General features: G+C 38.0%; 1 long non-coding RNA gene across 1 annotated transcript; it reads right to left on the reverse strand.

Annotated features, from left to right (window-relative positions):
- Positions 1–48: 48 nt before the first annotated feature.
- On the reverse strand, positions 49–1,542 carry LOC118436110. The gene is made up of 3 exons (XR_004835214.1): positions 1,198–1,542; positions 869–1,050; positions 49–676 (listed from the first exon to the last, which is right to left on the reverse strand). It is a non-coding gene; the product is annotated as an uncharacterized LOC118436110 (long non-coding RNA).
- Positions 1,543–14,926: the final 13,384 nt, after the last annotated feature.

Here is a 14,926-nt window from a genome sequence, read left to right on the forward strand (position 1 = left end):
CTAAAAATAAGTAAAGATGCTGACCACTTTTACTAAATTTAGACCCTTTCTAATATTTAGCCACGTTGGTATACTTGTACAAATTGTGTGAAATGGACCGATGTTGTTGCACTATGTGCACATCTTCTGTTCCTTTGTCAAATCATATTCTATGTACATATCATAAACTTTCCATGTGTGATGTTGCATTTTGCATTCAATAATAACAACTATATAAATAAGAGAGGTGTGATCTGCGTGATAAATAAATACTAAATAGTTTTTGATCCCTTTGATCATGTTTTACATAACATATTGTCAAATATTATACATTGTCAAACACCAATTAATGAAATGACAACAGTTGACATTGCAAACTGTGTATTATTGCTTCATCATTGCGATTATGAATTTTAATTACCCTGCTGCTCTAGGTCAAGTTAAGCAATAATGAAAAATCATTTTGTGAGACCTGATCATGTCAAAATTAGAATGTTGTTGAAGACGTGAAGCTATTGGCGTATGGGACCCTTTCATTCCATCACGATGCGCAATGAGGCTCCGACCGTCCAACTTTTGTGTCGTAGACTCAATCGAATAATATAAAAGAAATCTGCATAATTTACTAGCAAACATTTTCAGTGTCATGCATGCAGCATGCATGAATTGGCATTGTGTTCGTTGTTGTTTCAACTACCTGAAAATAAATTGAAAGATGAATTTTAACACGTTATTATTATATGATTATGTGATTCTTATTTTTTTAATTGAGATTACGGTAGCTATGTATTTAATTACATTTTACGCGCGTGTCGATTGAATCAGAGAAATAATTATTAAATCAAAATATTCTAATTTACTACAAACAATGCACTTAAAAAATAAGTACCTTAATTAAGTGCGGAAGGGTGTAGATTCAGAATAGATAACAAATTTATCTATTTGTTCAACTAGATTAGATTTTTACAGGGCAATTTTCAATGGAATGGTAACTTTTCCGATCTCGTTTGTGCAGTGGCGAAGTAAGTCGTCATTGTTGTTAATTGAGTAATTATATTTTTCCCATGAGCACTACAAGTGTTTAAAAAATGTGTTTTATTACAACTAGACATCAGACATAAATAATTCTCTCGGTTGTCATTTCCTGAAATGTTTGTCAGCGACAAAAAGTAATCAGTCCACCGCAGTTCTCATGTTTTAATACAAAATGTAATTTACCTGCGTAGCCCGATCCGTAATCCACTTTACAGTAGGTCAGGAAAGCCATGAGTTCATTTGTATCCGGCATGTAAAAAGCCTTTTTAATTACAAAATCCAGCCTCGGTTCTTAGTTGTTGTTCACAAGGAATATAATGACAAACAATAAATTCAAGGTACTGTAACGGTATGCATGTCATATGACCTCGGATGGCTTTTTTAATGATGTATTTATCCGTCGTCATTATTAGTTGTGTATGTAATTACTTTTAATTAAGCACTTTATGTATATTACTTTTCGTAATTTCATTAAAAATGTGACTTGTTGATTTTCACATTGTATTAAATTATTTGTTGTGGTTTAAATATTTTGGAGTCGACAGGAAGAGAAAATTTAGCTCTTTTATTAACTGTAAACCACTCCAGGTTTGTTTCTTTAGGTGTTAACACTGGTATTCATTTTTTATGAATTAGACGCAAACCTGACTTACCAAATTCAAAGTGTTTTGAGCGTCAATGGTTAGCGGACAACAAAAATGATATAATATTAAGTAATATACAAAAAAAAGGCAAAAAGCAGTAGTCACGAAAAAGTTGTTGTCGACTATTTAACCTTACGAATTTAAATCTTACTGTTTGACAATTTTCTTGTATTCCATGTGAGTTATAAAATAGTATTTGTCAAAAGTCCTTTCTTATTCGTGAAACAGTCTAAAATTGTTTGCAAAAAATAATCGTTACATAATTACTATATATGTAAAAATGATATGTTCTGTCAGAACTCAAATTGGCACGATTGGCATTAACCGACCGACGGTCCAATCAAATTAAAATTGTTATATATTTATGGTCCTTCTCGCCTAGTAAATGACTTTACGCCCATCAGTTATGCATCCTAATGTACTAGGCCTTCCAATGAGATAACAGTTCATTATATCCTTAATCTAAATTATACGGAAAAGTAAATTCGATGTAGAATGCAGTGAAGTATATCATATCATAATTACTCATTAATTGGAGTTAACCAATCCAATTTATTACATAATTCTTAGCGTAAACGAACTCATCCTTCTAAATATATCTATTGCTGCATAACTAATCAGGGACAATCATTGTGTTGGAGGAGCTGCCTAATTACCTCATCCGTTGAGAAAATGAACTATTTTCCTGAATATTATGTAATGTACTTTTACTTAATTTTTAACTATATAAATATTATTAATAAAATAAATTATCATTTAACAAATTGATTTTTCCAGAGTCCAACAACTGCCCCTACATAAAATGCATCCAGGAATGTGCACCTCCTTTGTGCAACTTGCTTTTTTTATCGTACTTCATCATCATGAACCACGATAAGTATGTACAACCTTCGAAGGGGAAGTTCGAGGATGAAAAATACTGCTTCCATGAGAGTATTAAGTTTAAAGGGGTGGTAAATAAGAATATTTAAAGGATAGCATTATCCACTATTACAATATTAGAAGGGAGACAAAGACGAATTGCGTCTTCTGCGGTAGAGAAATAGATGGCGAATGCGGTATTGTTGAGAAAGCGCTGTTGAGATTTCATTTCACATGCGAGAAGTACCACTCACGAGCACAAGTCGTGTCGTAAATTTCAATTTCTCAGTGGGATCAAGATTTAAGGATTTAGTTACAGACTTGGTATCTGAATTTTCAATCATGGAACTCGTAAAGTATGACATCTCTGAGTCATGCTTTCTGCTTCCATCATTATCATCACGTATTCAAATTCGATATGCTCAAATCAGGAGATGAAGTACTGTGAAAATGATTTCGTACGTATAGTTCAGGCTTCTGCTTTAACAGCTCCACAAAATTAAGCTTGCTCTTTTCTGAGAAGTGCTATGAAAGATTTTCTGGAGCAAATCTGGTCATAAACATTTACGATTATGAATGTGGTGTGATATTAACAACTTGTTTATTAAATGTTACACATTTTACATTACCCGTTTAAAGCGTGATGTTAACATTGTGACCAAAAAATTAGTATAGTTTGTGACAAAACTGTCCCATGAAGTGTTTCAATTATCGTATCCGTACGATAACTTTCGAACGGATGCGGATTCTCTGTATTTTTTATTTATTCGTAAAGTGTAAGAGAAAATGAAACAAGTTAACAGATTTCTGGTCGAATGTGAACATCGTTCCAATTTGATAATAAAAAACGTCGATATTTTTACAACAAAATTGTCAAATGGCTCATTTGTTGATAAGAATTATAGCTATTGTTCCACACATCTAATTTCCATCTTGCTTGAGAGATCAAGACAAAGCAGAACAAATTGACGAAATAGATTATTTATTTTATTAGACCTTAAAGCCCTTTGTGTAAAAGAGAGGCAAATTTGTTTATTCTCAGTCAGTTTGTGACCAATGGGGGAGAAGAATTCGAGATAAGCACGTTCATCCTTACAGATTGACTACAAATGCGTACACAACATAACATAATACGTATGATTAAATATGAGAACAGAATTTCAGAGATCATTTATTATAACATGGATGTTTGTCAGCAGCATCGTACAAAATTACATATCCAGAAGAACACTGATCGTATCACTAATTATGAAACAAAACATTTCTACACAATTTCTTCCCTGATATGTATCCAGCCTCCTGGCGCAAAATGACAATCACGCATCATGCATAGTACACATACAAAAATACCATTGTTCATTACGCCAATTGGCCGCAGCATAATGAGAAAAGTCGATAAATGTTTATAAAATAGGCAGAGACATGAGTGATGGTGAAACAAAGGAAGAAGCAAAAGGACATCATCACACATTTCTCTCTCATCCATGGGTGTGGCACGTTAGCCACAAATTAATGAGATGTGCACGGCCATCATTTAACCGTGTGATCACTATTATTAAATACCTACGTTGTAAATACATGTAAGAAAGAACAGCAACATTACATTATGTACATTACATCGCGTCAACACTCATTCTTCTTCAAGTTTACAAAATAATTTGTCACACTCACTGGATCACAAGAGAAATAAATAAACTCGTTTTCAACTATTGGAGGATTTAGTCTGTGAAAATTACCTTGTTGACTGCGTGTAATACGATATCATTCACCCTCTGAGTCATGACATCGGAATGAGAAATCCTCTCGCTGGTTTGTGGCTAGAATTGGATTTATCACGCATTTTTTAATATCAATAAGAGTGTACAAATACATGCGGGATAAAGTCTGAGGAATGAGCATGTACATACGTACGCACAGAAGATTTGGGAGAGTTGTGTGCTTCTTCTCTCCCTCTATGTAAACTAATGGGTAGAAATGGATGCATTTAGTATTTGCCTCATCCCGTGAACGATAAGCTGATCTCTTTTCGTCTTTAATTTAAGTCATGCATTGAAGACAAATTGAATGAGAAAAATAACCGTCATGTTACCATAAGATCGTTTGTGCATACGTACGAATGCATTGTGTGAGGGAGATGGGGTTGAGAATTTTGGAATTGCCTTTTGAATAGTTGTAGGAATTGAATCAAACACAAAACTTGTAAGGATGATGAGACGAGAAAGATGAAATAAGTGAGTGAGATTAATTGAGATGGTTATCAGGCGCTTATTATTGGACGCACAAAACACTTCACAAGGTCATCCTTCCACGTGGCATGGTTCAGTCAGAGCATAGGATGTGATATTCCACATCACTTGATCATCATCATCATCATCTTTTGATGATGACGAGCGGATGGACGGAAGGAAATTTCCTTGAGTTGCGTTGCATCTCTCGCATCACATATCGTCGTATCAGGATGGATACGGAATAAAAGTATTCACTGGAGAATCTCGGCAAGAAGCAGAGGATTAGATTCTCCTTCACTTATTTGAGCGATGACGACGACGACGACGACGAGGATAGCGATGCAAGTAAAATAACTAAGCAACCAAAACTAAATGATGGTAACATGATCTAGTAGTGAAAATAAAGTAAAAATGAGCCTTTTTTTCTGTTCCGAATGTTTGTCCATCGTGTTGCCTGGGACAAGTTAAGAACATATGAAAACGCACTCTGCAAACTAAAGCTCATCTGACAGTCCGTAAATTCCATTCAGCAATGTTTTCACGGTGGTGAGAAGGACATTGAAACATGATCTGGCATCCTCTTCCTTGACGAGTATCCTTAAAATGTAGGAAGAAGATTTCCAATTTACTAAAAGAGGACGACACAAACTAAAACGGGCTCCGATTCCTTTACGTTCCTTGCTTCCAATATTTAATCAGGCAAAGCCAAACCAGACCGCAAAGTATTATCCGCTAACCACAAATACGTCCATGGGTATTAGAAGGACTTTGCAATAATGAATAATGTTTTTTGCACGTTCAGCAGCAGAAATCCCTTTAAATTAGCCGAAGGGAATTAAGTACAACATGATTTAAGCGAAAAACAGTCTTTAATCGAAATACCATTTAGGAAAATAAATCCTAATCCCTTTCATGCCTTTCCCATTTGCGAGGAAATGTCGTTAATGGAAAACTTGAATTGAAGAATCTGCTCGATTTTCTTATCAACCATGTTTATCTCTCTGTCGTCGCTCTTTCTCCGTAGCATATAAAACAGTGCATGTGAAAATGTGCCACACATGAGAAAATGTCACTCCTGGAATCATGTACAATATTAAAATGTTTGGTCATGCACACACCGAAATAAATACTCCTACATGGCGTAGATTTGGTTGCATAATTGGGGAGAGAAGTTGTGGAATTGATGGCAAAAAGTCCTTCAACTTGGACCAATTGAATGGGTTCATTGTTATTGCTGGTTGTTGTTACATCAGACATAATGGCTAAAAAGGAGGATGTGCAGTACAGCTATGTACATCCACGAACGACTACTGCTACTACTGCTCATATACATTATTCTATGCTGCTGCTGGTGCGTGCAGGACAAAAAAGAGCACAACTCTCGGTTGGAAACAAGTCGAGAGTTTGGCTTTGTTCACTTTTTTGTTCTCATCCATCCCAAGTTCAACGACCTTCTCCTGAGGAGTGTGGTCCCACTCCCACAGGAGGGTTGCACCACACCCACCTCCAAAATGCACCCACCCCCCTCCCCCACCACCCTTCTGCCCTCCTCGGGTAAAAAATAATTCCAAAATTTTCCAAAATTTCAAAATGTTTACAATTGCCCCAAGTCCTTGTCCATTGGTAACATGCAGCATAGCTACGCCAAAGCGTTGCTGCATCGATTTCTTAAATTTTGTTCAGCTCGGCGGTATCCACAATGCTGACACCGAGGAGTTGCGTGTAGCACACAAAAGCTGTGGGTTTGAGACTCGGTTTGTGTGTACATGACATGCTATACGCACTTCTTCTTCTTTTTCCTCTCCATCCATGCAACCGACCGTCTGTGATAAGTGAATAAGGGAAGATGAGACGACGACTAGGAATAAAACTTGGTTGGATCCGCAATGCACTCCTGCACCAGGCTCGTAGATCATGTAACATTCCGGAGTGAGGCTTTTAATTCTTGCCCTCTTGGCAAAATGAAACTTCCGCAAGCCTCGTCATCATCAGCGTCATGGCTAAAACTGTCCCCTGGTTAAATAAAAAAGACTACGACTGCGACATATTAGGAGAAGCAGCAAGCAGTCTCAACAAGTCGGAGAGATGGTAAATCAGAGCATGTCTTATTGTGCCCATTTAGCTACATGGAACGATATTCCTGGTGGCTTCTTCCCTTCTGGAAAAAGAGTGGAATTCGAGCTTTCTTTCTTTCTCATTCCGTTTCACTCGTGCAATGTGATTTGAATCCCCTGCATTCATTGTGTTTGTATGCGAGGAGGATGTATTGCCTTCATAAATTGAGGGAAGGGAGGCGAAGGCTTCTGGTCCTGTGATATCTGAAGAGAGATTTTCTTCTGAGGTTTCTTATACGAATGTGCATATTCACCTCCAGCACCCACCCACTCACTCACTCACTAAAATACGTATGTATGTACATATGTAGTTCCTATAACGGAGGACAATCCATCCAGCAAGAAACTGAAGATTTAGACGAGAAGGAAGTGAATAAAAACGGAACTATTTATTGCTTAGTAGCGAATATCAAAAGATGCATGATGATTCGTCTTCTCATTTCATGTGCTCACATGAATTTTGATGGCTTTGAGCTCTCTCCAATGCACAATAAAGTAGCGCATTAGGGAAGGCGTTGTGTGGTTTATTGATTAGTTCCATGTCATGCTGTACGTATTCATAAGAAAATGGGGGATTTAGGAATCGTAAGATGAACTCATTTTCCACTGGATGATACCAAAGAATAAGATGTGAGGATGAGTTGGAGATGAAGAGGGTGCATGGGTATATAAGCATAAGCTTAAAGGGGAGGATGATGCAAAGTGGATTTTAATGGCCCACGAACACAATACGACGACGGAGGAAGTGATGCACTTTTACTTTGAAATAGAGCAATAATACACATGCACACGCAGTGTGTGTAATAATAAGACGAGCAATAAGAATGGGCTTCTTGATGGCTGGCCAACTAATAATTTACATGAAATCTTTATCCGTCGTCCTCCGTGTCTGATGCCTCCTTGACACGTGTTCCTTTCTTGTACTTTCCACCCACCCGCCCACCTCTTGGACAGAAACAGGAACGCATTTATTTATTCAATTTTATTTGAAACGCATAAAACACACCATTTTACATTCTATAATACCATAAAATTTCTGGAGTAAGGGGAAACAAGGCGAAGGTGTGCTGCTGCTTCTGCTACTTCAAGTCTGTGGAATCCTTATGATTATGTATGCATGCCTGTATATGCTCTTCTAAAATTAGATTATCAACCCAACAAATCTCCGCATGTTCTTGGTTCTTCTTTCTTTTTTACATTTACTACATATTGTTGTATGTCCTCATGGCTGGATAAAGTTTCCACCAACGTTTCATTATTTATGACAATTTACTTAATAATTATGACTCAGAACTTACATAATATGCTCAATTAGATGAAAAACAAGAGCATAAACATAGATTGTCGTTATTAGTATTACAGCCGGAGAAAATTCATAATTGGAAAGAATTCCGTGCAAAGCGTTTGTGAAAATATTCTCGAGTTGTGCCCTTGAAAATGCCCCAAGCCAAGGCTTATTCGTCGAAGGAGGTATACGTAGTCGTCGTAGTAGTAGAAAGTTAGTAGTACATCATAATCCTATACATAACATCACAATGCATTCAGCGCTTCATTATTTTTCTTTGAGCAGGGTAAGGTTGAGCATAAATGTTTAATTAATGAGAAAAAGCCAGAGTTGTTCGAGACCGACTTTTACTTGCGGTTATCACGCACAAAGTAAAGACTTTAATTGAGTTCTTTACGAGTGGAAATGACATCGCATGTCTACTTTTTTTGGATATTGGTTCGAGAGACAGTGGATGAGTAGGTTTATTAATTATCCACCACACATTCATAACATAACAACTATCAACTAACTCCAAGGCAAACAAATAAACTGTCCTCCGTCCCTTCATTCAGTGTTGTTGAAAGAGAGAGGGAGACAAAAAGTTGACAGGGAAAATAAAATCGGCTTTCTTTCCACTTCTCCCACTTTCTCATTCTGCGGGGTGAAATGTAAACAAATGAGACAAAGCGAGGAGGAGAAAGCTTGCACAGCTTGCAAAACCGATTAGCAAGCTTTCCACACAGTAAGTTTCATTGTAACAACAGTATCACAACAACAAAGGTTCTTCGTCGTCGGCCTCCTCCTTTTAAGTTGTTGAATTCTCATTCAAATTTTTGGACTGCTCGCTGGCCTAATAATTTTGGCAGGTTTGTTATTGTTATTATTATTGTTTTATAATTCAAAAAGAGGATAATGCCTCCTTTTCTTTGTCCGAAAATTGTCTTGTATGGTACGCTTAATTTTAATCTTAATTTTATTTCTACTCTATACTTTCAAACACCTAACAAGACCTACTATTAGCTATAAGAACCATGCTGCAGGACCGTTTATGTCAATTTATCTCTTCCGCATACCTTGGGGAAAGGGATGTGAAGTAATTTTTTGAAATCTTATACATAACTGGACCCGTGAGGGTTAAAAGTAAGTTAGTTTTGGCTGGACGTGTTGGTGGGGGTGTCGTCGACCAAGACGACGACGATATCGCTTTGAAGACTATGCGGACACATCCTGCTTCGAAAAATCGATGAGGAACACACGTGTGTAAAAATGAAGAGGAAGAAGAAGACGCCCGTGTCTTGGCTCTTCTTCTGCTTCCTACTTTTCAGGACCACCTTTTTTCCCTACAATTTATTTCTTTTTCTCAAAAAGTACTCCATAAACCACACGCTACCTGCTCGGATCACTACTTCTTCCACAGATAAATCTTGCAGTTAAGAGCTTCCTGTTCATTTTCGAGGCACAACATTTGTTCGTCGATTCGTGTGTAATTAGGTTGAGAGGATGTTATAGATTAACTTGGAATAAATTGCATGCGTACGGACACATTAGTACATACGACTCACATTGGAAAGTTCGAAATGGACATTTACTCGAGATATGTATGTACAAACTTTTGATGCTGAATACATCCTGGGATCACTACAGCGAGACAAAACAAAGGAATAAATATGGTAGATGCCACTCACTCAAACTCTGAATATCGTGTAGGTCGTTGCGTTCGTTCCGATAATAACCTGGTAATTAGATTATGAGGAAAATTTCCGACAGAATCATTCATAAATCATCCTGCTCATCATGGTATCTATCATTGTGCCTGTAATTTACACCCCCAGCAAATAGAGTGTGTAGTGGGCATTATGCATTTAGTTGGCCACCTCGAACCCATCCACTCGCTTCGTCAGCGTTTACGGATAATATGACTGACTCTCCTTTATCGCACTGACACTTTGTGCACGTCAAAGCCTCAAACATATCCCACTTGCACTCTGAGATTTTGAGTAGCAAAGCTGTATGATGATCATTTGGTTTGTGCGTGTATTTTTTACCAGTATGGAACGTGGTTGCTTTCGTCTCAGGTTTCTCACATCAAAGCAATGTTCGCTTTTCTGTGGTGAGCTGCAGTACTTGAACGTGTAGTCAGAGTAAGCTCATAAGTGGACGAATGACTACATTTCAAATTCACGGCTCACATGAAATGAAATCCATAATAATAATTCGTTTGTTAAGTGTAAATCTGTTCACGGAGATAATTTAAAGTGGAGATGATGCCGTTGACCTTGTTGATGCACTTGCTAATTGCTTCATGCTGCTGAGTGCATCATCCACCAACCAACTAAACCACGCTGTGTACAATAGATACACCATGTTTATAAAGACATTTGCTAAATTGGGACCCGAGAATATGAAGACATGCTAATTTACTTGAAAGTTTCACAAAATAAGACAATATTTGACTGGATTTTTTCCAACAAGTACATAAGGAATCACTGGTTTGAATTTTTTATAGGCATAAAATGCATAATACAAAATATGTATGTAAATATTAGATTGGGTTCTGCTCTGATGTGCATATTGTAATCAGTTTGTGTCGTCATCGTCGTCATCATCATCAAAATTTATGCAGAGTTTCCTTCAAATATTTACTAAAAGAAACATTATTTTAGTAAAAGGTTTACTCTTGACTTGGAGCTTAATTAAGCCTCTCCATAGAATTTCAAATGCTCCTCGTCTCAATTAAGCAAATAATTAAACAAATTGCTACTCCTCCTCACACTTCTGTGTCAACAGCAAAGATTGTTTGAAGATGGGAATCCTCTAGCAAATACGTTGATCGTGTCGTTCTCCTAAAGGAATGTAGATTGAATGATGTTGGTTGTTTGAGAGCCGACTCGTCACAATAATAGATACACTGCAAGATTAAATTACAGACTGGGTGGAAAAGTGCAGACTTTTCAAATGACTCAATGACAAGAATTCGTGTTCATTATTATAAAAACTGGAGACCTTTTTAAACACATTAGTCACCACCGAATTTCGATTTTGAATGTACACCGGAGAAAATGCGCACTGTCCGATAATTCGACCAAGAGAAGTGTTTATTGAGAGAATGAAGATCACATTGGCTACCAACTTCTCATTATTTTGCAACTCGCTTCCGAAGGACTTGGACGAAGGAAGTGGTTTGGGTTGGTGTTGGAATTCCTTTTTCGACAACGACGACAACGACAAATACGACCGAAAAGCAGTGGTGCTGGTGGTGGTGGATTTAGCTGCAATGCGTAAGTGCGTAGTCTCTCTGCTCTGCACGCACGTGGAAGAGTGCGAGGTCGATGACCCAAGAGGAGGATGGATGTTTCATTTCGTGGGCCACGTGTCACTCACTCAATCTCTGGCCAAATACCCTCCAACCTACGGAACCAACCCCACCCACACCCACACTTCCGGTCCGGGATATTTCCATTTTCATTCACAAGAATTAGCAAGAAATTCTCCAGTAAAATGTCTCATTTTCCTCACATTGTTCATACACATGAGTTAACCAGGAGTCACATTTTCTTCTCAAACTCGCAACCCAACACTTGTTTTGTTTTGATTATGGAGGAACAAGTTTAATGTTTGATTGTTGAAATTTGTTGATGGTTGAATGAATGTGGTTGGTTGGTGTTGGGTTTAAGCAAGCTATGCTACGCATAAACAGTGGGTTCTACGAACTATAATTCGTTCCGAGCCATTTTAGCTGCAACAGTGACAGCAGAGGAGAAAAAAGCCGGAGGGAGAGAAGAGTGAGACGCATTTTTCTCTGATGTTTGCTTCTTGTTCACTTGTTATTATTGCGTCCATTATCATGAGCATGACTCTCTTTCCGCACCATCACCAGCCCCCTGTTAAATCTCACACTCACAAAACTCGCAATGTCACACAATGCAATGAAATAAAAGGATTGTGCAAGCAACAAGCTGGGAGGAAGGAGGGGTCGATGGCAAGAAGAAGAAGAAAAAGACGCTTTAATTATTTTTTTTGCAACAACAATGGTCAGGCTGTGTTTAAATGGAGGAAAAATATCCAGGAGATGATGACGATTTTTGTTTAATTTTTTTTGTCGTGTTGTAAATAAGCCAATGTTTGTATGTAGTGGTATTGGAATTGTTATGTAATATGGAGTTGGATTTGGATCGTGTTTATTTTTGCGTGGGGAGGAATTAGTAGGTGTGGTGTCCTGTTCCATGTTTGAATTCCAGCCAAATGGTCTATTTTGCTCTGAATTGTTTATGACGACTCGTCCATTGGTACTATATTATTCGCTATTTTATCCATTTGAGGTTTGCGGGAAACGAAGCGAATCTTCGGATTACATTTTCAAACAACAAATAGAATAATTGGTTTTGATGCTTTTTATGAAGGAATTGGACCGTGAATTGGTTAGCTGGTGGAAAACTAGATGAATAATATAACACCAACCATCCAGCTAGCCCACTGCCCACACATGGAGACACGAAATGCATATCGAAACAGCCGCTGGACTAAATTGGAACGAAACATTCGCGGATTTTCAAGCACTTTAATACCAAATTGAAATTCAATGTTTCGGATTTTAAGCTACGTCTATCCACACATGCAGTACACTAGAAATAACATTTTCTAGTCAGTACCCAGGAGTATGAAAATAACAAACACACCTCGAGCCGATTCCTGTCAATACCGAATCAAATAAAATCATAGATTCATGTACGTACATTAAAATATTCAAATTCGAATCCAGAACTTTACCCAGTAAACGTAGATGACAATTCAGATATCGGTTGTTTTTGGTAATTCATTGAATTGACCTAAATTAACGGATGCATGTAACCTCCTAGTCTTCTTCTAAACACATATTATACGCTTTCATTCCCATAATATTGTGGTTTTATGGGGGTTCGGTGTTGGGAGCAATTAGAGAGCATAATAATAGTGTTATACTAATAGTACTGGCATAATAGTACTACGAGAGGTGATTTATTGCCTCATAGCCATCCATACATGGGACGATGGAGGTTCATCGACCGACCTTCTCCATTAGGACGAGTGCTTTAATCCTCGTAATGATCAATTCCAACAGCGCCTCGCCTCACTCATTGTCGCCCTCTTTGCTGGAACACTTTTGACTTATCGAGCCGCACTTGAAGCAGCAGCACGAGCGACACAGTTGGTTCAAGTAGCGGGGAGAAAGTGAAAGTAGCAGAGTCGGAAGGGTTGGAGTGAGCGAAGGGACGAGGAGAGAGGCACACATGGAGAGAGCAAATCCGTTTATGCCCGAAGGGAGAAGGGCCAATTTATTTATTTTTTACTCCTTCAGCACAGAACGCACTTTAACTGGAAGAAGGGAGACCACCCACAAGGATGACATGTACGTGATGATGCAGTGCTGGTAATGTATGTAGAACCAAACCACCGACCGACATCAAACTTCATCATTATTCTATAAAGCGAAGGCGTGCGATATTGTCTTGTCCGATTTTTTTACAAGATACCTTTTTCCATCCATCCATCCATCCATTTCGCATGCCTATTGGGAATTTCCTTTAATTTTCAATCCCATTTTCCTTCCCTCAAGGAGAACATGACTGACTCGAACTTTTTTTTTGTGTTGTGACACCAACCAACTCGCTCTTATCCCACCAGCTCCTTTTTTCCACCCATCTCTCCTCGATCTGGAAGTGACATTAAGACTAATATTTACAGACACGGGACATTTGTTTGTTTGGAGGTGTCATTGGGGCACAAGTCCAATTAGTTGTTACACAACAGCTTAAATTTACTAATAGGATAGGAGGAGCAAGAGGAGAAGGCAAATAATCATATTATAAATAAATATACAAAATAATGAACAAATGTCTCTGAGGGTTGTTTTCCTACGAAGCAGGCAAGCAGAACGCTAATCTTAAAACAGGACTGGTGTATATGATTGCTGTTTCTAATTGTTTTACGACTCGTGCTAATTACGTGGAGGAGAACGCGGAAGAGAAAGTCAAGGTAAACAAACAGTCAGAGAGAGCGAGAGAAAGCATGAAAGTGGGTGAATTGCAGGAAAGCACAATGTTGACGGTTCATATGTATGGCGTGGGCGGAAGCCGTGTGCACCCAATGTCAATAACCAGAGAAAATCTACAACCCAATACTGAAAGTAAAAATGATCTCGCTGGAAGATATTTTTAGACTGATGGTGATTTTTATTAAACAACTTGGTTTTAAGGTTTTGACAGTACATAGGAGACATTCATACATATGTAATAATATGTGGTCAGAAGTGACCATACAAACTACGCAGAGTTATGCTCAAACGAAGTGTCCCTTCTAATGAGGCATAAAAACAAAAGGACCCTTTTAATCCCTTGTCCTGGGAAAAAGGTTGGAAAATGCTCAGCCCTCATAAAAGTCGACAAACTTAAAAATTGATAAATATGGAAAACTTTGTTAACATGCATATTTTAACATCCTCCCTCAATTTTTAAAGTTCAATATCGGCAGTTTCCACTGGATTTGCCCTAACCGAAATTACATTTGGCCGGCTTTTCAGAAAAAGGAAAACACAAAGAGTGGCTTGAGCAACTATTATTAGTATGCAAAGGGTTAAGATCCATTCCATTGTTGACCAGGCTGGTTCATTGCTTGTGTGGTAGTGGATTGACCCTCCTTCGTCAGTGGAACCATTGATCATCAGACTGGTCCAGTTGAAACTAGGCTGCAAGTGCCAGTTGGCTTTCATCGTGAATAGTGGGTCGACTACCTCTTGGTGAACAAGGCTGGATTCAGTTCCTG

The sequence above is a fragment of the Folsomia candida genome, unplaced genomic scaffold (assembly GCF_002217175.1).
Source record: "Folsomia candida strain VU population unplaced genomic scaffold, ASM221717v1 Fcan01_Sc006, whole genome shotgun sequence".
Taxonomy (NCBI): Eukaryota; Metazoa; Arthropoda; class Collembola; order Entomobryomorpha; family Isotomidae; genus Folsomia; species Folsomia candida.